Source organism: Sinohyriopsis cumingii, chromosome 9 (assembly GCF_028554795.1).
Source record: "Sinohyriopsis cumingii isolate HCF-2022 chromosome 9, ASM2855479v2, whole genome shotgun sequence".
NCBI classification, from domain to species: domain Eukaryota; kingdom Metazoa; phylum Mollusca; class Bivalvia; order Unionida; family Unionidae; genus Sinohyriopsis; species Sinohyriopsis cumingii.
In genome coordinates this window covers 52,750,221-52,776,132 of record NC_142969.1, presented here as the reverse complement: position 1 = coordinate 52,776,132, position 25,912 = coordinate 52,750,221, and the positions used below count along the sequence as shown (strand labels likewise).

General features: G+C 35.3%; 1 pseudogene; it reads right to left on the bottom strand.

The window, feature by feature from the left end:
• The window catches only part of LOC149791817 (transient receptor potential cation channel subfamily M member-like 2), an 82,398-nt pseudogene extending 57,257 nt beyond the window's left edge, over positions 1 to 25,141 (bottom strand).
• Positions 25,142 to 25,912: the final 771 nt, after the last annotated feature.

The following is a 25,912-nucleotide window of genomic DNA, read 5'->3' as shown; positions in this document are numbered from 1 at the left end:
AGAGAATTTATTGCATTGAATGTAATCATTCTTCTATAATAAAAATTTGCATTTATAAACTTACATCTCGATGTCTTGTTCCTGTTTGTAAACTTTTTCCACATATTTGACGGCATATGATAATAGGTCTGCAGCTCGTCCAGATCCCTTAAAAGCATATAAATCAAATTTCATCATGAGGCTACGCATCTTCCAAATTTAATATTCTTTTAACAGCTGCCTTGACAAATACACTAATATAAATGTGTTTTCATGAAAAACATATATACAAATATTTATGGTTTAACACACTGAACACCAAAACGTTTGCACATTTACAAATGCAAACACTTTCAGATTTGTGTGTGCATGAGGAACATAAAAATATAGCCACTTGGTATTAATGTTAAGAGAGGAAAGCATTATATTATACTGACAATACACATCATTGGTGTGGTATTTAATAAGCCAGTAATACTGAAAAGTAACACAGAACATTGACAACTACCAGGTTGCATGGTTTTGTATTCAATAAGTCAGTAATGCATACACAGATACATACATACATGTTGTTTGTCTGTCGAGTTGACGAGGACCACTCTAGTCATCTGAGGATTGGAGGGGCAGGTTCTGTGCGTGCGCAGATGGCTGATGAGGCCAATCCTTGCATGGAATGTTCATTTGCATAAGGGACAAGGGATGAGTGGGACATCTCCAGGAGGGTTGATGGCACGTGCTTTTCTGGCTTGCCTCTTCAGCTCTGCAGCTGATGTCCTGCTAGATTCGCACAACTTAGAGCCTTTGTTAATGGAGGAATGCCAAGTGACTTGATCGCTTGTTGTTTGCTGCCATGAAGCAGGGTTTATGTTAAAGGCTTTCAATGCAGCTTTCAGATTGTCTTTGAAGCGTTTCTTCTGACCTCCGTGGGATTGCTGTCCTTTCTGTAGCTCGCCATAAAAGAGTCTCTTAGGCAGCCGGTGGTCTGGCAAGCACGCACCGATGTCCCACCCAGCATAACTGGGACTGCATCAGGATGGTGTGTATGCTGGGTAGACCTGATTAGGCAAGTACCTCAGTGTCTGGAACCTTGTGCTGCCACTAGATGTTGAGGATTTTCCTGAGACTTGTTGTGTGAAAGTGGTTCAGCTTCCTGGCCTGGCATTGGTACACCTTCCACGTTTTGCATGTGTAAAGTAGTGTGGGGAGCACAACTGCTCTGTAGACCTTTAGTTTGGTCTGGATGCTGATGCCTCTTTTATTCCAGATGTTGACATTCAGTTTGCTGAAAGTTGAGCTGGCTCTGGCAATACGGAGGTTCAATTCGTCTTCAATAGTGACGCTCTGTGACAGTGTGTTGACAAGGTAGGTGAAGTGGTTCACTAAGTTGAGTTTTTGGCCGTTGATGGTGACGTTGGGTTCAACATAGGGTTTTCCAGGTGCTTGCTGATGCAGGACTTCAGTCTTCTTGGTACTGATGGTGAGACTGAAGCTTGTGCAGGAGCTGGAGAACTTGTCAACGCTGCATTGCATGTCAGCTTCAGAGTCAGCGTTGAGGGTGCAGTCATCAGCAAATAAGAATTACCTGATGGTGTCTGTCGTAGCCTTGGGTTTCGATTGAAGCCTCCTGGAGTTGAACAGTTTTCCATCTGTACGCTACCTGAATCCGACTCCAACATCTCTGTCTCATAGTGGAGAACAATAGACTGAACAGTGTCGGTGCCAGAACACAACCCTGCTTGACACCATTGGTTACTTGGAATGTCTCAGATGTCTCTCCATTATCCTGGACTTGTGCCTGCATGCCATCATAGAAATGCTGCACCATGGATATAAATTTTCTTGGACATCCATACTTGGCCATTACCTTCCACAAGACTTCTCTGCTGACCGTATCAAAGGCCTCTGTCAAGTCCACGTAGATGGAGAAGAGGTCGGCATTTTGTTCTTGATATTTCTCTTGTAGCTGCCTCGCAGCAAACACCAGGTTGATGGTTCCACGTTCTTTTCGGAATCCACACTGGCTTTTTGGCAGGAGTCGCTGGTCAAGGTGCGTAGTGAGGCAGTTCAGTAGGATTCTGGTGAGCATCTTTCCATCGATTGAGAGCACGGATATACCCTGGTGATTGTCACATTCCTGGCAGTTCCCCTTGCACTTATACAGGTGGACTATGGAAGCGTCTTTGAATTACTGAGTGATCATCTCCTGCTGCCACATCAGTAAACACAATTGGTGGAGCCCTTCCTTGTAGACTTCAGCTGGGCTGGAGTCTGAACCAGGGGCTTTGCCACCGGAGAGCAGATGTATTGCTTTCAGTTGGGGGTCATCCAGTGCTTCGTTGATGGGTTCCTGGGTGAGACAACTGATGGCTTCATCGCTGATGGATGTAGGGGGATTCAGGATGCTGTCAAAGTGTTCAGCCCAATGTTGAAGAATCATCTTCTTGCCCGTAATGAGTGTGTTCCTGTTTGCGCTGAGAAGGGGAGATGATCCTGAGAATGTAGGTCCATACGCTTATTTCAGGGTGTTGTAGAAGTTCTTCATGTCATGCCTGGATCTCATCAGCTTTGTTGCTCAGCCATGTGTCTCACAGCTGTTGAAGTTTCTGCTGGACAGTTATGCGTATATTGCTGTATGCATCTTTCCTGGAGGTGGTCTTAGGGTTGTTGAGGTAGGTTTGGTGGAGGTGGCATTTCTCATCCAGCAAGTGCTTGATCTCATTGCAGTTCTCATCAAATCAGTCTTGGTGCTTTCTGGTTGAGGATCTTAGACCAGCTCTCTGAATGCCGCCCAGTCATTCTCCACATTCTGATTGTCCAGATGTTCTTCCATGGCATCCATGAGAGACTGTATGGTACAGCTTGATGATGTTTAGTCGTTTAGGAGCCTTCTTTCCCTGTGGGCGTCTTTTGGGCTGAATGTGGATGTTGAGCTAGGTGATGATGAGGCGGAGCTCTCTCCAGCAGTCGGCGACGCATAAGGACTTGGTCACGTGCACTGTATTGGTGATCAGCAGTTCAAGCTCTGCACAAGTCTGGAGCAAAAGGAGACCATTGCTGTTACAGTGACACACTCCATAATTTCCTAGCACTCCATCCCAGGCAACGAGAACACAGCCTACTCTTGCATTGATGTCGCCAAGAAAGACGAGCTTATCAGCCATTGGAATGTCAACAATGATGGATTGAAGATCCTCATAGAATTTGACCTTCACTGCATTCGGGTTGGTCAAGGTTGAGTATAGCAACTGATGATGGTAAGGTGCTTTCTTCCAGACAGTAGGGGAAGTTTCATGGTTTACTCCCTTGGGAGGTTCAGCCAATTTGCCACTCAGTGCTGTATTCACTGCAAATCTGACACCAGCTTCGCGGCACTCTTCAATTCCTCGGCAGCCCCAAAAGAGTTTGCCTTCTCCTGCAAACCGGGTCTGGCTCAAGGCAGCATTGTCCACGTTGTATCTGGCAAGTTCCTTTCCTATTAGGGCGGTTCTGCTCTGGGGTCTTTCCGCATCATCTCTGTCTAGTTAGGTGTGAACATTCCATGTGCAAAGTGTGAGAGGACATTCCTCATTTTCCTTTTTGTATTTTGACCGCTGGAGTAGGGTCCCCACCAGCCACGGTATGCTGGCTACGCAGGTTAGAGCAGGCAATGTTTAGGGCACGCTTTCTAGCCCCTTACTCATACCAATGAGGTGAGCAGTGCATTCATGAAGAGGGCTGCTCAGTTGCTCAGGGGGCTGCCAAATTCAATGCTGCTCCATGTCAGTGGCGAATGACCCTAATGGCCTGAGCCACTTGCATGCAGGTTTGCGGATACGGTTGCCAGTGTACCCACACCTGCCACTTCCTCTCTTCCTGTCACCACAGGACTTTAGTGGGTGATGAAATGGGATGGGTGGATGACAAGAGTGACTTGCGCAGTGACTTTGTTTTAAGTGAGGAAGAGTTGTGTAGTTCATTGACCTCACTCTCTCACCCAAAACCATCTGTGTTCAGCAGCATGACAAAGTCAAGATGGCCAGAGACAAAGTTGAGTGCAGTGGATTCCCAGGACATCCTACGTGTGTCACTGAGCTCTTAGTGCTCCACAGAGCTTTGCTGGGAATCGCCGTTCTGCTCATTGACCATCTGGTGGTTCCTCCATGCAGGCTGTCGAATCCAGGTAGACAAAGCCTAACTCACCGAGGGTGTGAGACCTGTCGGCTACCCTTAGCCTGGTTTAGCCGGCCAGTCGTTGCTGTTTTACGGGATGTAGCAGCTGCGCATGCCACAGCTTTTTGGAGCCACAGGTGAGAGCTGAGTGCCAAGTGGGGACCTAAGGTGGGTGAGCTACCCCTGAAAGAGTACGACTGCTTCCCCCAACCAGGGGTGCTACCCCTCCCTGGACACCCCATACGCCCCTCATACGTACATACATACATACATGCATCACACATACATGCATACATACATACATACATACATACATACATACACACACACATACATACATACATACATACATACATACATACATACATACATACATACATACATACATACATACATACATGCATACATACATACATACATACATACATACATACATACATACCAGCTAACGGAAAAAGGGTGAATACTATGTGTAATAGGTGTTGTTTATTTACCTTTGAATCACATCTGTGATATATATTAAACTGGACTAGGTCAACATGAAAATATTTTATATTTAGTATAATATCAACAATGATATAAAACCAGTCCTTACTGAGCACGGTGCAAGGGTTAATAAGTATTAAATATCATATGTAAAGAGTGCAGTTTTCTGTATACCTTGACTATGACAGCTGGTGTATTTTGCAAGAGAGCCTTCTGAACTGTCTTCAATGTACCTGGTCCTCCTTCTAGGACCAGCATTACTATAGGCACTGACACGGCATCTGAAATGGACAGTAAATGGAAAATATATACAACATACAATTTAGAAGATACCTTTTGCTGAAAAATGGATATTGTTGTTACTATTCAATCTTAAAAACATGCTTTGTTCAGTTCCAATACAGTGAAACGTATCAATGGATGACACACATAATAGACCAAAAGTTTTTGTCTTTTGTTGACAAATGTGAGGTTTAGAGATGGTTGCAAAGAGAAGTGTAATTAAGAAAATGGACTTAAGGGACCAAAAAACATTTCCCTCTCAAGCTTATAGAAGTTTGAATTTTGAAGTGTATTTAGTAAAAGGACCAAAGAAACCAAAACCTTTTGTCATTTATTGGTAGGTGTCAGAATTAAGGAGGTTCACTAGTGGAGTTAAATTAAAAAATTGGATTTAACGAACTAAAATATTTTGTACTGTCTCTGCTGGTGTCACATACATGCAGGCTGAATAGGGGTGTCAAGTTCAAAAACATGATTGAATGGACTAAACTTTAACTTCATTCACCTTAAGTTGACAGGTTTATAAATGTTGAAAAGTGAAGTAAAATTTCAAAAAAGCACTTAAAAAACAACACTTATCCTTGATTGACAGGCGTCAGGTTTAGGAAGGTGGTGCATTGAAGTGAAATTCAGACATCTAATTTAAATGACCACAAATGTTTGGATATTGTTGAAAGGTAACATACTTAAAGTAGGAGAAATGAAAAAAGAAACTTTAGAAAGGTGACCTAATGGAACAAAAGCATTTTTTCCTTCATAAACAGATGTCAGGTTCATGCATGATGAAAACGGATGTGAAAATAAAAAAGGGTCCCATGGAATCAAACTCTTTTGTCCATCATTGTTAGCAATGGTTGGATTGGATGGGGATATTAAGAAATATGACTTGTGAGGCCGTAAATGAGTCTTATACAGCTTCAAAATGATAAACGAAATCATTCGTCCGATATGGACAGGTGCTTCGTTTAAAAAGTTCAAATTGAACTGAGATTAATAATATGGATGTAAGAAATCCTAGACTTTCATCAGTTGGCAACAGGTGCCAGGTTTATAAGTAAGTAAGAAAGTTAAGAGAAAAGATATAAAGGAAAAATAACACTTTATTTAGAGAACAGGTGTCATGTTAACAAGGTTTACATATTGTGGCAGTTACCTAAAGATGATGGTCTCAATGAAGCTAAGGACTTTGTCCTTGTATTATGTTTATGCATGATGAATATGGTAGCAAAACAATAAACAAAGACCTATGAATGACCAAATACCTATTGTCCATTTCAAAAAGTAGTTAGAGATATACATTTCGGAAACAGAAGTAAAATTAATTAAAGCGTCCCAATGATTGAAACCTTTTTTTTGTCCGTGGACTGATATCAGCTATACAAAGCTTGAATATGGAAGTGAAATTAAGAATGTTACTTTAGGTACCACAATCCTCTATCCTTTATTAAAATGTATGAGGTTTAGAGAGATTGAAATGGGAAGAAGGGGATTTAAAGATAGAAGACCTGTATGGACAGATGTTAGATTTATATGACTGAAAATGGAATATAGATTAGAAAAGTGACATAACATTCCAAATGATTTTCTCCCTCTCAAACAACTGTCATATGTATGCAGGTTGATTTGGAAAGTAATATTACAACGATTTATGGGACCAACAACATATTTACTTTGTGAACAGGTGTCATGTTTATTGGGTTTTAATATAAAGGTGAAACTGAACAGCCTTACACGTGTAGCGTGTTTCCTACCTGGACTTGTGTCAGTTGTATTGCGGCTGAAAAGTGATGTAGACATATATCAGGTTTAAAGGCATCAAACATGTAAGCAAACTTTGGAATGGTGCTTAAGCGACAAAAAGAAATATTTTAAAATGTTAAAAATAATTTAAATGATAGGACTTACAGGGCTATTAAGTTTGTATTTATTGGGCATGTTTCATGGTTGCAAAGGTTGAAAATGGTGCAATGAAATTAAGCAGAAGGACTAGAGGAACCTAAAGACTTTGTCCTTTCCAGAAACGTATTATGTTTATGTAGGTTTATAATGGTAGTTAAGTTAAGAAAAGACACTTTTAAGGGACCAAAATGTGTGCTTTTTAGGACAGGTCAGTCAGATGTATGTGGTCTAAATATGGCAGTCAAAATAATTAAAGGGACCCATGGGTCGAAACCTTTGGTTTGTAAACGACTGATGTCCGGAATAAAACAATTTGAACTTAAGAGTAGTGACTTACGGGACCAAAACTTTTTGTCTTTTGTTAAATAATGTCAAGTTTATAGGGGTTCTGGAGTGGTGGTGAAAACTTAAGAAGAAGCTTAAGGGGATCAAGTCCTTTGTCGATTGTGGACACACCCATAAGGCTTAAAATGAAATATACATTAGAAAACTTACTTAAAGGACCAAAAGATTCCATGACAAATGTCAGGTTGATTTGGGAATTGGTGATTTATACTCTTTGCGCACACGCATTATGTTTATAGGGCTTAAATATGGCAGTGATATTGAAACTTTGACTCACGGAGCAAATACTGTTTTGTGATATATGGACAGCTGACAGGTTTATCTAGGTTTAATAAGTAAAGTGGACAGGGAACATGTGCATATAGTCGAATATCGAAGCAACATTTTGAAATGGTGTCAAGGGAAAAAAGACATGTATCCTTTGTGGAAAAGTGTGATCTTTATAAAATTAGATCTTATTAAATAGGGATGAAAGGAGGCAAAATCTTTCATCATTAGTCAGGTGTCAGTTTTAAAGAAGTTGACTAAGGATAAGAAAAACAAACAAGCCTTGTTATGTGCTGTGTCAAAAGGTGTCTGATATATAGAAATTGAAAGGTAAATAATTTATGGAGGGGACTTGAGGACCAAAAATGTTGTCTTTTTTGGACAGGTGTTACATTTAGAAAGGTTAAACATTGGAGTCAATTAAGAAGAGAGACTTATGTGACTAAATACTTTCCCTCTTTGGCAAACATCCTAGGTAATTACTTTTACAAATGTCCTAGGTAATTCAAAAGAGAGATGACATTATAAAATGGAATTTTTGTCCTTTGTGACAAGGCTATAGAGGTTTATTTGGGAAATGAAATTGAAAAATTAGACTTAAATTATAAGCATTTGTTTTCATTTGTGGACAGGTATGGGTTTCTATATGCTGAATACAACAATGAAACTAAGAAACGTTTATTAGTGGACAAAGAAGATTGGTCGCGTTCTGTAGATGTCAGCTTGATACATGCCCAACATGAACCAACATTAAGAAATTTGATTTAATGAATTAAAAACTTTTCGACAAGTTTTGCGTTTGTATAAGCTGAACATGGAAGTGAAATTAAGAGGAAAGGGACTCAAAGATCTACTTATTCATCCTCTGCTGAGTGTTATTTTTGTAGATGATGAAGAAGAAACAGAAATGAAGTTTAGGAAATAAATTTCAAAAAGCCAACAACTTTTATTCTTCTTTGACACTGGTAATTTTTGTACAGTTTGAATATAAAAGTCAGTATTAATAAAAAGATCCAGAGGTCAAACTATTTTCACTTCTGTTCACTGATATCTGTTTAACTATAAGTGAAATTCAGAAAAAAGGACTTTAGGAATCAAAAGCATGTGTTATCTGCTATGTTCAGAAAGGTAGCAACGTTGAGAGAACATATAATAAAAATCTTAAGAGACAAAAACCTTTTGTCCTGTGTGGACAGGTGTCAGATTTTCAAGGGTGAACATTAAATATAAACTGTCACTTAAAAGATCAAAAGATTTTCTCCATGAACAGGTTTTATGAATATATATGTTAAATTGGAAATTGACATTACAAAGTTGGCCTTAAAGGTCCCAGGCCTTTGTTATTTTTAAGATGTCACATCTAAATAGGTTAAACGGGAATTGGAATTATGAAATTGAACTGAAAGGACTAATAACTTTTATCCTTAATAGACAGGTATCAGGTTTATATAGATTATATAGGGAAGTGCAATTTTGGAAAAGAATCTTTAAGGACAAAATAAATTTATCTTTTGAAAACAAGTGTCAGTTTTACACAGGTAACATAAGGAAGTGATATTAGGAGATGGTACACAGGGGACAAGAAACGTTTGTGCTTGTGGACATATAATGCTTATAAAAATAAAAAACATACAAGAAATTAAGAAAAAAAACTGAGGGGAAAATTGTCATCATTTCTTGACAGATTTCATATTTGTAGGGGATGAATGGGGAAAGTACTAAGTGAAAGGACTTACGGAACCAAGAACTTAGTATTTGGCAGACATGTATCGTTTATACAGAGTCTGAATAGGCAATAAAATTAACAAGATGGACTCAAGAGATGAAAACTATCTGCCCTTTATAGAGAGGTGTTATGTCAAACCCACGATGAAATCATTATTCTAAAATATGTGACCCTAATCACAAAGTCTATAGAGGAGAGCACAGATGTAACAGGGCATATTGTTTTGATTTCATAATAATTTATTTCATGCATAAACAATGTCAATCATTGAACACATTGTAAAAGAAACAAGAGCATATCTTGTGAAATGAATCCTCTTAGCTTCATAATGATCTATACGAAGTGTGTAATATTCCGTCAAGGTGATTTGGTGATGTCCGCAAATCAAAACAAGAGTATTAAAAGGTTTTATATGACTATAAAATTGACCCAAATGTCAAAGGCATAAGCATGCCTATCAAATAATGAATTGTCTTAATCTTATTATGATTCATCAAAAGTATAGATAACCCATAATGGGATTCATGAAATATAAGCAACCGAGACTACTTGAACCAATACGTTAACACAATGGTATACGAATGTTAAAGTGACAAACAAATAAGTGATTGAATGTATTGTCTTAACTTCATTATTTTTCATTCCCTGTATGCTGAGAATATATCAAGGGGCTCTAGAACTTTATTTAAATCAAAACCTTTAATTCCAACCTTACCAGAGACTTAACATGCATTAGGTTTATAATGGTTGAATACGGAAGCAACAGTAAGTAATGGGTTTAGCAGATAAAAAATTTTAGTAGTCCTTTACGAACCAGCTGCAAGTCTGTAAAGTTTGAATATGGAAGTAACATTTAAGAAACTAAATTTTCTCCTTTGTGGGCAGATCAGTCTTTTAGAGGAATGTGTTGAACCTTACACGCACGTATCAGGTTTCTATTGACAGACAATGACCTTGAAACAATGATAAGGAACATAAGGAACAAAACATTTTTGAAATTTTTCAACTGGCCTTAAGATTATGGATCTCAAAAAGGGAAGGAAAATGATATTTGGTAGTTAAGGGACCAAATCCTTGTGTCCTTGTATGGCATGTTTCAGGACTGTAGAGTTTGAATTAGGGAACTACACTTTTCAATTATATAAACTGGGAATTAGAGGACCAAAATATATTGTTCTTTGATGACAGGAGTCAGATTTGTAGAGGTTTTTAGAGGCTGCCTTTACGATCAGGCATCCTTTATATGAATCATAACTTCAAAATCAATTGAACATTTTGGACAGGGGTAAGTTTTGACCAACCATTAAAACCTAAAACAAACATTGCAAGGTTTATAACACAAAACTCATAGTCAGAATTGATAATGTTTAACTTAAACACTTATAAATATGTATGAAATTCACATTATACTGACAATGTTCACTGTTTAAGAGTTTATATATATGACTCCTAGTGTGGACACCAAGGCCAAAGAAATCAATGATCTTATAACTGACCTATGTGAAGACTTCAACCTGCAGTACATTCCACAGAACACATTTTTCTTTCTTCAGAACCATTATGTCAACCTTAGTCTCTACCACCAAGACAACATTCATTTAAGCAGAAATGGAACCTCTCAACTACTGAGAAATATTGATATGTATGCACCCATTTTCAGGCAATATAATGAAGAGTACTGTCAGACTCTACTATGGAGAAACTGGGCACATGACACAGGTATGCCATCACGGCAAACAGATTGAGTGCTTCAGATGCTATAAATATAGACACAAACAAAGACGTTGACTGTCAATGTATTATACATATTAGGAAGCTGGCAAATAGGAGAATGCCAATGCTTCATTTACAACAAATCTAAATATACCTAGTGAGACTCTTGACTCTAACTATTCAATGGACACTATTGTAGATGCAAACGTAAATGGATTTTCATGGTTTATATGTGACTTTAAAGATGTTAATATATATGAACATTTAAATACAGAAATAGTATGTAAGAATGATAAAAGTACTATGGAGACAATCTCATTGAGCACTCCATTGCATGATGACATACATATAATTGATATAAAACTAAATACAAAAGGTTTTAACATAGGTCACTTAAATGTACAAGGTATAGTGGGAAAAATAGACCAGATTAAGTTAATGTTGTCTTCCAAGGAAAATAATATACATGTTTTAAGACTCACTGAAACCAAATTAAATGCTAACCTCAATGATGATCTGTTTCACTGTCAAGGCTACAATAAACCATTATGTAGGGACAGAGAGACAGCAGGGGGGTCTTGTTGTATACATTAGGGAAGTTGTAAATGTAGTAAGGCGACATGACTTGCAGTTACATGAAATTGAGAGTATCTGGGTGGAAATTTTTCAAAATAATGCAGAATCATTCCTAGTTGGTTTCATTTATAGGCCACCTTCCTCCAAAGCAATTTGGAATGATAACCTTTTGAAACAAATGGGAAATGTTCTAGCACAGGAGAAAGAAACATATATACTGGGGGATATAAATAAGGACCTTCTCAATACTCAAATAAGGAACAACTGGATGGAATTTACTGAACCATTAGGCCTAGACCAGCTGGCAAATGAGCCCACAAGGGTAACAAAAAAATCGAGCGCTCTTATTGATCATATTTATACCATCCTACCAGACAATGTGGCTTGTGTTAATGTACCGAATGTTGGTCTTAGTGACCACTATCCTACTTTTTTTGACAAGAAAGATTAAATGCAAGACAAATAAGAAAAATAGACACAACATGATCACTTATAGATCGTTCAAAACTTTTAATGAAGACCAATTTCTCAATGACCTATATAAAGTTCCATGGAATATGATCCGAAATCTGGATGACATAGATGAAGCCATGAAGGTGTGGACTGACTTATTCATGGATGTAGTATCTAAGCATGCACCACTGAAAGTACATCAAGTTAAGACTGAAATTCAACCTAATTGGCTTACTAATGAAATCCTAGATGCTATGAAAACATGAAACCAATTCAAGGCTATGAGAAGCCACAATATAAAGTATGGAGAAATAAAATAACAAGTATGATTAAAAAAGCTAAAAAAACTTATTATCAATCATTGCTTGAAAACAAAAAAATCAAAACAAACTCCATTTGGAAAGTCTTCAATGAACTCACTGGAGGAACGCACAAAAAACAGACAAATAAAATTCACTCACTTCTGGTAAATGACACCATAGCCGCTGATGACACTGGCATTGCAAATGTTTTCGATGATTTTTTCACCAACATTACCACAAAGTTAAAAGAACCACTGCTAGAAAACAACTTTAATGAACTGAAAAAATTCTGCAGCAGCAAAATCTCTAAGGAGGTATGTTTCTCTATCACACCAGTATAAAAAAACTTTGTTAAAAAAGTGTCTCAGTGATCTTGATACCAAGAAAGCTACAATACTTGATCAGATTGGTCCATGACTCATTAAATCTTCTGCCTCTGCTATTGTAGATAACATAACATTCATAATTAATTTAAGTATTGCAACCTCATCTGTCCCCAAAATACGGAAAACTGCAAAACTCCTATTCACAAATCTGGTACTAAGGATGATGCTGATAACTATCGACCAATCTCAATACTACCAAACTTGTCAAAATTGATTGAAAAACATGTCCATGACTCATTCATGTCATATTTAACCAAACACTTGCTGTTACACCCTAATCAATCAGGCTTTAGACAGAAACATTCCTGTGAGATGCCTTGATCTCCCTAACTGATAAATGGCTTCAAGCACTTGACCAAGTTAGAATAATAGGATCTGTATTTGTAGATTTCAGGAAAGCTTTTGACATGGTGGATCATGAAATCCTTTTGAAGAAACTGAAAATATACCAGTGTGATGAAAGAACAATTAGATGGTTTCCAGTAGGTAAGTAAAGCGTAAAACCTAGCAACTCCTGGGGGCAGCAAGGGAAGGTAATGGGCAGGAGCTACTATCATTTTTATACATGATACAGACTGATATAGACAGAATTGAGAGCTTAGTCATTTTAATAACAATGGATTTGGAAGGTAGCAGCCTTTCATTCCTAATGTTAATGTTATCGGGGAATGTATCAAGCTGAGAAATATGAATTCCGAAACTATACTACTTTACCATCTTGTTTGTCTATTTCTATTTCATCTGTTTGCATTTTGGATATTTCTCTTTCCAGTTCAGCCCTGAAATTGATCTCAGTTGCAAATTTGTGCTCAGTCCCATCATCAACTAAGATAAAGTGGCTGTGATTTGGGTCCAGGAAACATTCATTCTGATTCATATTCTCCTCAACATCATAATCTGCTGGCCAGGACCCCTATAAGAAATAGAATGTCAAATATTATAAAATGATGTCCCATTTCTGCATTACTATCTGAAAGTATCTGTATTTCATGATCTTATTTAAAAATGATTTAAATAAAACTTTAGTATTTACATCCACATTAACAGTGTTTCCCACAGTGATGAGAGCAGAATGACAGCCAACTATTGTTTTATAAATCTAGGTATGCTCTTAATAGTCAAGAAAACTAAAAGTCCTTTGGTGTTTCGACAAGGAAAGAGATCATCGTTCTTTGGGTCTTAAATTTTAGATTTGTACCAAGCATGCAATCAATTAAAATGTGTAGGCCACAACGATAAATAAAATTATTTCATGAAGGCAGCACAGCTTACTGATTCGATGTATGGTTTAAAGATTAAGATGTCCCAATTTTAAGTCCCAGAATTATCAATCTCTATGGCATTCAAATTTGCTCATTCCAGTTCTATGTTTGAGTTTGAGTTAAACTAGAATGACCGGCATTCTGTGTTGGTCTACACAACTGATGCCCAGGCCGTGATTTTGTCTGTTGGAGATGAACCTAACAGCAGGTGTTCCCAGGCAAATAAATTGTAACAAAATTAAATAAATGTTTAGGAAAATACAGATATGTCTACCAGTCATTAGTAGTATTTGTTTGGTGGCAGAATTCTCTTGAAGTGCTGGTAGATATTGTGCACGAGATCAGAAACCGGGGTGGTTTGTTTCAAGTAGCAGGTGACTTTTCTCGAAACCAGTGTTATATCTGGGCAATAGAATAAGTTTTCTAAAGTGTTGTAATCGAAATATCTTAACCATGTTATTGTGTATAAAAAATAACTTGAGAAAGTTTAGACTCATTACGCCAATATATTACGTAATTAATTTGGAAATAATCTGAGATTTAAATTAATATTATCCTGATTATATGTAATAAAAATGAATACCCTACAACTGGATTTGTATTAAATCCTCCACAGTGAAGCTGTAGCTCGACCCTATGCATGTGTTAATACAATTGATGTTATATATTGCCAGTAGCACTGAGGATAAGATATTTTACTTTGGATAATTCGAACAATAAAGCTAGCTGATTTCTGACGAAAACGTAACTACAACAACGAGCATATGTACATTCTAAAACATACTAAGATATCACACTAATATGCATGAACATAATTATACATATTCGACATTATCCAGAAGAGTAGCTGCTGCTTCCAAAAATCACCTTACCTGCTGTCGCACCAGGGAACTTCTGTTCTGAATGATTCCCCATGCGGCTATACCTATAGCCACAACAGATTTCGGACTTGAAGAGGCCAAGCCATACTCTTTTACTGCCTCTCCAACATGTTTCATTACACCTGCATATGTACCTCCAGTTAAAATCCAGGCACCTGATAAAATATAATATCATAACTGTGTTATGTCCCGTTTATATCCTAAACAATGCACAGGCATGCGTACAATTCCAGACAAGAATGCTCAACTTGTGTTATTGTATTATATGAAATTAACAAATTGGTAATTGACATTATTGGAGAGAAAACTCAGTGTATTACGCAAGTAAAAGTATAGACACGATTAGTCAACATCTTCTACTTTAGTATATGTAATTGACAAATAGATAACGGACAGTTTAGACATTAAAACTGTTGAAGACTTTATCAATTCATTTGAAAACAACACTTCCAAGCATATCAACCATACCAGCAGAAAATTAAACTTACAAAAGTAGAGAAATATCACCTCCATTCAGAACAGACATCATAATCAAACCAGTAGATAAGGGATCAGCCATAATTGTTATGAACAGTGAAGATCATATAAATCAAGCATATAGACAACAATGCTCTGCAAAGAAACTAAACAAAGAGACAACATTGGACTATGCAAAAATCTTTACAAATATTATTGATGAGGCTATCAAATTGGAAACATAGACCAAAAAACTAAAGAGTACATTAACCAAGAAAATCGTAGAGCAGGTAGATTTTATCTCCTACCTTATAAAGCTACAAGAAAGGAAACCCTTCCAGACCTATAATCTCTGGTTATAAACATCCCACAAAAAGAATATTATAATATTTGGATACTTTCATGAGACCAAGTGTCCACGATTTAATATCCTATTTTCATGATTGACAAATAACACCATGAAAAGCAAAGCAAGTAAACCATTACTGTCAGATACAATGCTTGTTCCCTCAAGCATTACATCTCGATATACTAATATGCTGCATAGTGATGGGACAAAAGCATTCAAGGAAGCAATGTAAACTTTAGACAATCAGCCAACTCCCTACATACTGAAACTTCTGGAGCTTGTACTAAAACTAAATAATTTTGTATTCAATGAAGTAAAAAACCTGCAAATTAATGGAACTGCAATGGTTATAACAAGTGCCCCTCGTATGTCAATAATTTATGGGAAGACTGAAGTATTAAATTTTGAACTTACACGATACCAGCGGGTACGCTTTATCGAAGATATAGAAATGAAGTGGCAACATTTAAGAGAAAATCTGAATGAATTCATATCAAAAGCAAGCAACTTTCATCTTCAGTAAAATTTACAACAGCAGTCTCCAAATGAAACCAGTTGTCCTGGACACAACAACCAGACTGGCAGAAAACGAATTCCATGTAGACATCTAGTAAAAACCAACCGACAAACACCTGTATAATTTCCCACCCAGTTGTCATCCAAAACATTGCATCAGGAACATCCCATATGACCAGGCACTGTTGATTACACAATCTTCTCCAGTGATGAAACATTCTAAAAGAGATCTGTAGAGTTATCTGAACAGTTGATGAACCAAAGTTATGACAAAGACCTCATAACGGAAGGAACAAAGGGTTACATAAACAAACCACATTGTCATATTAAAATACATAGAGAAGGACAAGGTTGATCTGGTTCTACTGTTCCTGACCTAACATCCAGACAAACTCAAGGTAGGTAAAATCATGCAGAAACACTGAAAATTATGACCATATATATATATATATATATATATATATATATATATATATATATATATATATATATATATATATATATATAACGTTCGTCCTGAAAATAACATGTTAGACAAATTCCAATATACGAACTTGCTTAAGCAGCGAAGCCATTATAAAGGCCCAACAAGTCATGCGTTGGTCTCTTTGTTTCATTTCACAACCACCTATCTCCTCAACATTTGGTTATTGTCTCCTATGTGACAAATAAACCTCATGGATTTCCAGCCATTGCTTTCTTGATTCTTTGTCTTCTGTCCATTCTCCTGAGCCTTCAAGAGACTAATTTATAAAATGCTAATATGACCACGCTTAATGTCATCTTAACGCTAAGCAGCACAGTAAAGCAAGCAAGAACAATAAGCCGATTTGGTTATCTAATGAAACATAATATAATATTCTATTTTGTATTAACTTCAAACAAAATATATTTAATCAATCTAGGGGCTTTCACCACGATAAAAAAATCATAGACTCAACGAGCCATTATTTTTCTTCAAGAAACCCTGTAGAAGGCCAAAAATGTATAAGCCCCTGAACTGAGATTCTATTATATTATTTGTACCCTGATCATAACCAGAACATACTGGTAGATTTTAATATTCTAACCCATGCCGCTTAGGTGAGACAATGAAACCAAATACAGTGATTATGATAATAAAGGTGTGATAATGTGCTATACATAGGTACAGCCCAATAGGAGCAAACTCACATGGGCCAAAAGCAAGAACATGAACTTTGCATTCATAGAGGTTTAACCCTGACCTGTACCATGTGCAGCCTTCATAAGACCACGTCGGAACACATCTCGTAAGCGAGGCTTCATGTACAGGTTGAAGGATTTTGCACCACCGGTCACAGAAATTAGCAAGTTTGGTTTTTGCATTCCCCACACTTTCGTCATCAGCATCAACATCGTGTTCATTTTAGTCTCTACATCGACACGGACAAACTGAAAAATTTGCAACTATAACTGTTTTGGTCCTGTCTTTTCTTCTTGCATTTTTCTTTTGTCAAGCACATTGCAAGTTGACTATCTTTTAAAGTCTGCGATATACATTCAACCTAAAACTGGGTTATCTCTCAAAACATATACTCATAGCTATTTGTATGGGTTAATTTCTAGTATTATAACAGCATATATGTTAGTAAACTATTTCTAATATTCTACTGATTTCGGATAGGCTTTTGCCAGTTTTTGATAGGTATGAATTGTAATTAAATACATCTTTATGGTCTCTCCATATTTATCTATCTATCAATCCATATATATATATATATATATATATATATATATATATATATATATATATATATATATATATATATATATATATGCATGTGTGTGTATTTATTTATTTATTTATACATAGATACATATTTAAATTTATACATAAGTACTCAAGACATTATCTTACATTTGCTGGCAAAAAGGTGAAACTGCCATGTATCTTACTTTTGGAGCATTTCCTCCAAACCCAGCAAATTGTATCTCTCCAAAAGCATCGGTAGGTACCATCTCTCCACAACTGTGGCTAAAACTAAATAACATTCTAAAATTGACACAAAGAATTACAAAAATAATTTTAGGAAGATAATCCCTTCATAATAAATGCAAACATGAAATAAGTAAGAATAAACCAAAATTAAAGATGCTAAAATTATGTAAAATATGTATACAAACAAAAGGTTCAAGGTAAAGAAATCGCATATCTTTGAAACTAAAGGGTCAATATTTGTTATGAAAACAGCAAAGATTTTCTCATTATAGTACACAAGAAATAGTACTTTTATTCTGTTCATGTGATAAGATGTCTCACTGGTGGAAATCGATCCTCTCAACAATAACATGGGTATGTATGACTGATTTGGAGTTTTACAGTACACCAACATGTGAATTGAATATCATGCTGAGGAATATTAGCTCATACCCTGCCTAAAGACACTGCACGGCAGTCGTCCAAAGTGGATAGGACAGCTGAATCTGAAATCCTACCTTTCTGATCAGTCTTTTGCATACGTAATGATAGGTTTGGTTCGTGTATTGCAACTGTTTCATATCTACACCATTAAATATTACCAAACAAGCTTGTAAATAAGGGATAACAGATTGTGTTTATTTACAATAGTCTCTCTCTGCATGATTCGAAGCTAAACACATTTTGCATAGTTCCGCATACATAGCATATTGAAACCCGATATGTCATCCCAGGACATTTGCTAGCTTTTGTCTGAGAGAACTGGGGATACAAATTTATTTAGATATAAATCTTAACACAATAGATAATAGAAACATCTATTACAATTATAAAAACAGAAAACTAAAATTTTTGATAACAAACGGAGAATGTCCTAATTACAGCGCAGTTTTAATGGTTTCATTAATCATTATTAACCTCAGCTTGATCTAGCGACTATATTGATCCACATGCAACAAGGATGATATTTTTTATAATAGACACACGCATGCATTCATCAACCCATGACCATATAAACATGAAAGAGCTCCAAATGATTTCTCCGTTAAATAATTAAAAAAGTTATAATTTTTCAAATCTAATGTGTAACTAGCAATTAGTCATGAACATGGTTTACATATCTCTTTATATTATTATAATTACAAACCAGTAAACTTCAGTAGCAAAAAGATCGAAAAAATAGTGACAATATGCAAAAACCAAAGTTACTTCTGGGGCACATGTTATGTGTTTTGTCTAGTATTAAAATGAACAAATTTATTTCTATTTAAAAATGAAGTCATATACTCTGATAAATTTATCATACTGTTTTTAAAAAGTCATGTTAATTGTGATACTGAATAAATATAGGTAAGTTCGTTTTATTATCTTCTGATTGGCTGCTTGTTTGTAAGAATCTAATCATCGATACGACGCTTGCAAAATATAAGACATTGTATGTAATTGATGCAATGGATAATTGATTGTGATGAAAATGATCACCAGCTGGAATGGGATCATCAAAAAGAAAACAATATAATCAATCATTACATATAACCGATAAGGCATGTATTTGAAGCGTGTTCAGGTTTTGCTTAACCGGCATATTTTCAATTACAGCCATGCTCTCAAGAACTTTGAAGAACGATTGCAGGTACTAGGAAAAGAATATATGTCTTAACACTGAAATGTATCTTAGTTACAAGTCTTCTCATGTGTAGAACCCAGAAGACCTGCTTGCTAAATTTCCTAAACAGCAATGGTATCTACCTATAAACACAAATTTCCTTGCCACCTGGAGCCCATTTAATATCCACGATTAACAAATCTTGAGATGTGACGACATAAAATCTTGTATGCGTGTAACAAAATAGGGCTACATAAAAAGTGGCAAATACCTGCAAACATAAAAGTCACTAAATACGGAATACTCGGTCTTAATGACCAACTTTTAGTATAGTGATATTACTCTTTTTGTGACACATCTGTAAAGTTTGATAACACCATATGTTTCAAGATGTTAAATGTCTAATTAACATGTAGTTGAAAACACAAGATCACTCGATAGTGGAAATTAAATCACAGTGACAATGATTTCATAATTACGTCGCTCTTCTAATACATCAAAATGTAACATTGAATGAGGTAATTGGGTCAACGATATTAAAAGGTTATTGAGAAAATATCTAATAATATGTACAAGTTACTCAGTTACTACAATTATGTCAGAATGAATGACTTCTATTGTTATTAAAGTATTCTTCTAAAGATGCATCCAGACACAAGGTTTAATGTATATAAGTAATGGGATGAAGGCAATTGATGGTGAAACAAATGAATAGTCAAATATTCATCACTTAAGTGTCAAAAATTAAAACACAATGGCCGATTTGTAAAATATGTTAGAAATTCTCCATGTGATTTGTCCACATACAAAGTTCATGAGTGTAAGTCAAGTAGGACAGAGGATATTAAGAGTGTAGCAACCACATGCCAATATGTGAACAGATGAATCAATGAGTGACTAATATTACTACAACACCTCAAACTTTGTCAGCTAGTGGATTGGGGGAATTAAAGACATTTTAAATTACAATGTTAAAATGACCTATGGATGCCTAATTTTAAGAATTATGCATTTCATTTCCATATAATTTACAATTCATGCATATAGGTCTATTTGAAATTGGCTCCCTTCAGCCACATCTGTTTTTCACTTAATTGTCTGATTGCATGCTTTTATCAACTCGTAAGTGCAAAATGATTGCTTATTGTCTTAGACTTTCAATGTGATTCAACATTTCTGTTCATCGTTGTCGACTCATTTGGAAATAAAATTTAAATGAGTTAACAGAAGTGGAATTGTTTTGAATTTTCATAAGTGATGAAAGGGAGAGAACTTTATCTTGTCTTCATAACATTTTAATGTAACGAAATAGCAAATACATATTATATATCAAAACATAAGAATGTTTACCTGATTTAGTTCGAACAAAGATAATATTATCACATCAAAATGAGTTGTTTGACTCAAAAATAAAACAAAATCATGGCTTGAAAACTTTGAACCAAGCAATTGCCTCTATGCTCAATTAATCTGCTACTCTATTTGCATGCAAAAGTTTGTTTTTATAAATTTAACAGCAATTTAAAAATTGCTTTAAATTCAATTGCAAAATGCATCTTCATTTCGTTCCATTCCTTATTTAGATTACGTTATCATATGGACTGCTTTATAATAAAGGTTATTTTCTTCATACTGCACTGACCACTTCATTTAATCAATATGCATTCACGTTAAATGATTTCACTTTTAATGTGACCCATATCAGGATTTGTTCGTAAATAAAAATTTCGATAAAGCACAGGAATATTTAAGGCCCGTCAGGACTCAATTTTTGCATGCTCTTTTCAAACAAGTTCTTTCCTCATAATTCTAACAAAACATGAATTCAGCCTTGAATTTATTCTATGTCCACTGATAATGTGAATGAAAGTGAAAACAGTTGGGGTCAATACAGTTTTGATTTGAAGCAGACATTTGGGTCCATAGATATCAAAGGAATTACTAGAGTAAATGGATCAAGTCTACGTGTGAGTTGCAGAAGTAGCAGATTAACAATATATGCAAGACTGAGAATGTAATAAAATGTTGTAATATGATGCAAAGAAACTGACTGATCTTATTCAAAATTCTCTTTATTGACATCGGGCTTATATGAACGTCTAATTGTGATATTCTGTTTGATCCACTCGGCCACCTCTCTCTGAAAAGAAGAGTTTAAATGAGTAAATTAAATAGTGAAGTAAAATGCAAAATGAAGCAAAAGGTTAATGAATGCATTGATTCTAAAATTGTCATGACAACAAATATGACTATATATTTAAATAATGAATGAGGAGGGCTTGCATTATGTTACAAGAACAAGAAGCTGTCCACTCAAACGAAAATGCATCCTTACTGAAAGCTTGTGTCAAGCTTGTGGTAAGCTTACGATAAGCTAGTTTGATGTTTATAAGCTAACAAGGATGCTTGTGCAAGCTTGTAAAAATAAGCATGCACAAGCTTGCAGCAATGTTCCAAATACAAGCTTTATAAGTTAACTTGTGGCAAACTTGCTGTGAGCTTTAAAGCAAGCTTGTAATTTTGGTTTGGGCATGATCCTAAGAAAAATATGAAATGGGGATAAACTTAATATGGAAGTTAAGAAAAATTGCTTTTGAAACAAATCCACTGCATATGAGGGTTACAAATTCTTCGATCTTATATTTGGTCTAGTTAATCTTCCAAGCTAATTAAGTGCAAATTAAACAAAGTAATAATATTGTGATAGTGTTTACTTTACTTAAGCTTTTTTTGCTATAAATGCATATTGAAAAGTCACCAAATTACACCGATCTTATCCCAGCTATCAGCTAAACATTTTTATTGAACTTTGAAGCCACGTGTGTATGATTGGTATTACATAATAATTTGAGGATGAGTATAATAAGGGTGGATTAGAGATATCAAAGTTTATTTGACTATACTGTAGCCTTATTCAGTGAGAGTTTGGTACTTTGTATAATCCACTATGTTACATATATAGAATTCAAACTTTTCTAAATTTACTCATTTTTATAAAGGTTTCGCAAGGAACAATATTACTCCATGATAAGTTGGTACAAATTTGTCTGGATTTCTTTGCTTATGCTGAAAATGCTATTAGTTGACAATAAGTTATCTGTAATTTGGGATTTGTTAATTGTTATTTCGGAAGTCATTTTAAACAACTGTCAGTAAACCTATTCACCAAACCATACGTATTATATAATATAAGAATTCTGCTTTTTTGAATACAGATAACCTGTTTGATCTGAAAATCACAATTCCAGGACAATTCCTGATGTACTATTAAATTGCTCTATCGCTGATATTTATATTGATGTTGCTATGTATGATTATCACGATGATATATTCAAAATTTTCAAATGATAAGTTTTCAGCTCATTGTTGAAATTTTGGTAAATATTTGAGCAAATTTTATTTTAAAAAAACACAGTTCACTATCTACCTGAATAGTTTGCATTCTTTTGGATAATTTTGGAACATAGCTGAGTAGCTCAGCAGATATTCAGAAGTGGCAAATCTGACAAAACAAACTTTCTGCAGCATAATAACATGAAGCATAAGTTCAGTCATTACAAACTGAGCAAATTTTATACACAAGGAAACTACTATGTTTATGTAGTGTTATGGCACATGTAACTAACTGGCACCTAACACTTTGTTGAGATTCCATTATAAAATGTCTATATTCGTCCATACTTAACTATGCCTCAAATTATTATGTCTCATAATGATGATATTTATTATGTGATGCTCTGGAACAATATTGGTCACATTCTGGTCAGCAAGTTTTTTTTGTGAAATTTGTGGAATCGTTTTAAAGGCCATATTTCAGGACGACATCATGTGTATAATCTGAAATGCATGTAAGGTAGGCCATTTTCTGTCAGATGTTGTCAGATCCATGTAAGCAGTTATTTAGAACAGATTGTTAAATGCTTTTGATACTATTAGTAACAGCATCCATGAATGATTGCTTATTTACATAATATATACCAACTTAAAAACCTTAACGCATGAGTGCTTGTGTAAAAGTTGATTATTTTCTTTTCTGTTATATTCTAAAACACTTGTTTTAAATAAAAACATCTAAGTATAAAACATTTCGTCAATTAAGATCAATTAAGAACTATGATTAATATATTCTCTATGTCCATTACGAAGGGAAAGTCCACAGTTCATGTTATTTAGAAAATAACCAATGTATTCATTTTTATATAAAGTATGTTTGCAACAGAAGAGACAATGTTTGTCATTTCTATGAATGCTGCTGCTTGACTGTGTCGCAGACACTTTGTCTGTAATTAGAGTGTTCGTGACATCACAAAGTCAGTTTGTTATTTAATGGTAAGAATCCTTCCATACATAGCAAAGAACACGAAAAAATATTTGCTGACCTGTAGGATATTACTGATACTAAACGTTAAATAAGAACTGATACTTATAATTGTCACCCAAATAAAGAATGTTTTATCTGTTTTAGGATTGTCAAGTGACTGTTGTATTTATTATGGAAGCAGTATTATTACGTTATTCAAGTTGGAAACTGGCACAAACTTAAGTCAACATACGGAACAAGATGCAACTGAATATAACCCAAGCATAATTTGGGTTTGGGGATTAAAGTGTTGTTACTTTTTTAATTTCAATAAAAGTTTATTCTTATGCATATTAAATAGATATAGTATATCTGACTTTTGTCATGGTTGAGAGTTGTGCCTTCCTGACTTTTTTCGTGACGTATACTAAAATCTAAGTTCAAAACCTAACATTGTTTACGCGATAGTGAATTTGTACAGAACATCAAAAGTCAAGTGACAGTTTGACAGTTTGTATATATGGTGGTTATGCAAACAGATTTTCATATCAGTCCTTTGGGAATCAATGAACACATTGTGTTGTTGTGTTCAGATATAATTATGATGGAATTATTTAAATCAATCTTTGGAATTACTAAAGTTCTCATTGACTGGATTAGCATATTATTTTGGGATTTTGTGAATCTATTTAAAGATATTTAGTATTATATTAGTGTGGTACATCAGCACATATAAGACTATTGGTACAATAACACAATCTTACTAATTTATTTCATAAGCGTGAACTAATTTGAACGTCAGCAACTGTTGAGATATATATTAATGAAGAGTTAACATTTTCAAGGACTTTCTTTTCAAAAGCACAAAATAAGAACTAGCACTCACATTATTGTGCCATTCATAATAAAAAATTAGATATTGAGAAAACACTTTTGGGACAGCTTTTAAGTTTCAATTTGAAATACTCCTACCTTAAAAGTAAGCCATCGTTGAGGAAAAGTCAATCAAATGCCAAATGAAAATTGTCTGCAACTAACCAAAGCTGATCCAGCTTACATTAAAATCTGAAAGGTATTCAAATAAATGTATGATAGACCACTAAGAAGCATGATGCTATGAGAATGTACTTTACCTATCCTGCATTTTCTCACCTGTTTTAGGTTCCCATCTGCTGCTTCATCATCTTGCTCTTTAGTATTCATAGTGCCTTTGGTGTCTCTCGAATCCAAGTTCTGGTCAAACGATATGGGGACAACTTTTGCTGCCATGGTTAGGAGGTGTAATCTTTTCTCTTTTATATGGCTATCCCTGGAGAAAAAAACCGACAACAGGTGATGTTTGTAATGAAGTGACAATAGCTACAACACTATTTTATTAAAGACCTGATAGTTACAAGCATTGACTTAAGAGAAACAAACTTCTAACACTGGACACTCTTCATGAATTTCCTTACAGTAAGTTATAGTAAAAAATATCTAATGAAATTAAAGCTTAAGAAGGTAAACATAATAAGCATATCAAATGTGATATTAAGAGACTTAATAATTAATATTCAATTTTCTATAGCATTTTCCATTTCAATCTAGCAATTTATGATGGAGCTATCATTTGCTTTCTTTTCATTGTGAAGACTTGGCTTTGCCTCCACGTCTTCAGCTAAGCTGATCTATTAGGAAAAAAGATTGAAATAATAAATTAAAAGTGGTATAAGCAAAATGCCGCAAAATATGACAAGGTAAAAACATATTAGCCTGCCAGAAACACCATGTATTGACCAGATGTGTGTCTCACACAGATTTTGAGGCATTAAACATGCCAATCAAAGGTCCTTACCTGCTATCCAAAAGAAAGCGACAAGCAAAATATTACTATCCAGGTTCCATGTAACTTTGCCTGGTAGATGGAGAAGTGCACGATTCTTTTACTAGGGCAGCTACAGGCTATTGACAGTTTCCGGATTAAGAGTAACAGCCTGTAAAAACAAGGTATATCAACGAACGCAATGCTTGGAGCCCACATTAAGCTCTGTACAGAGGCAA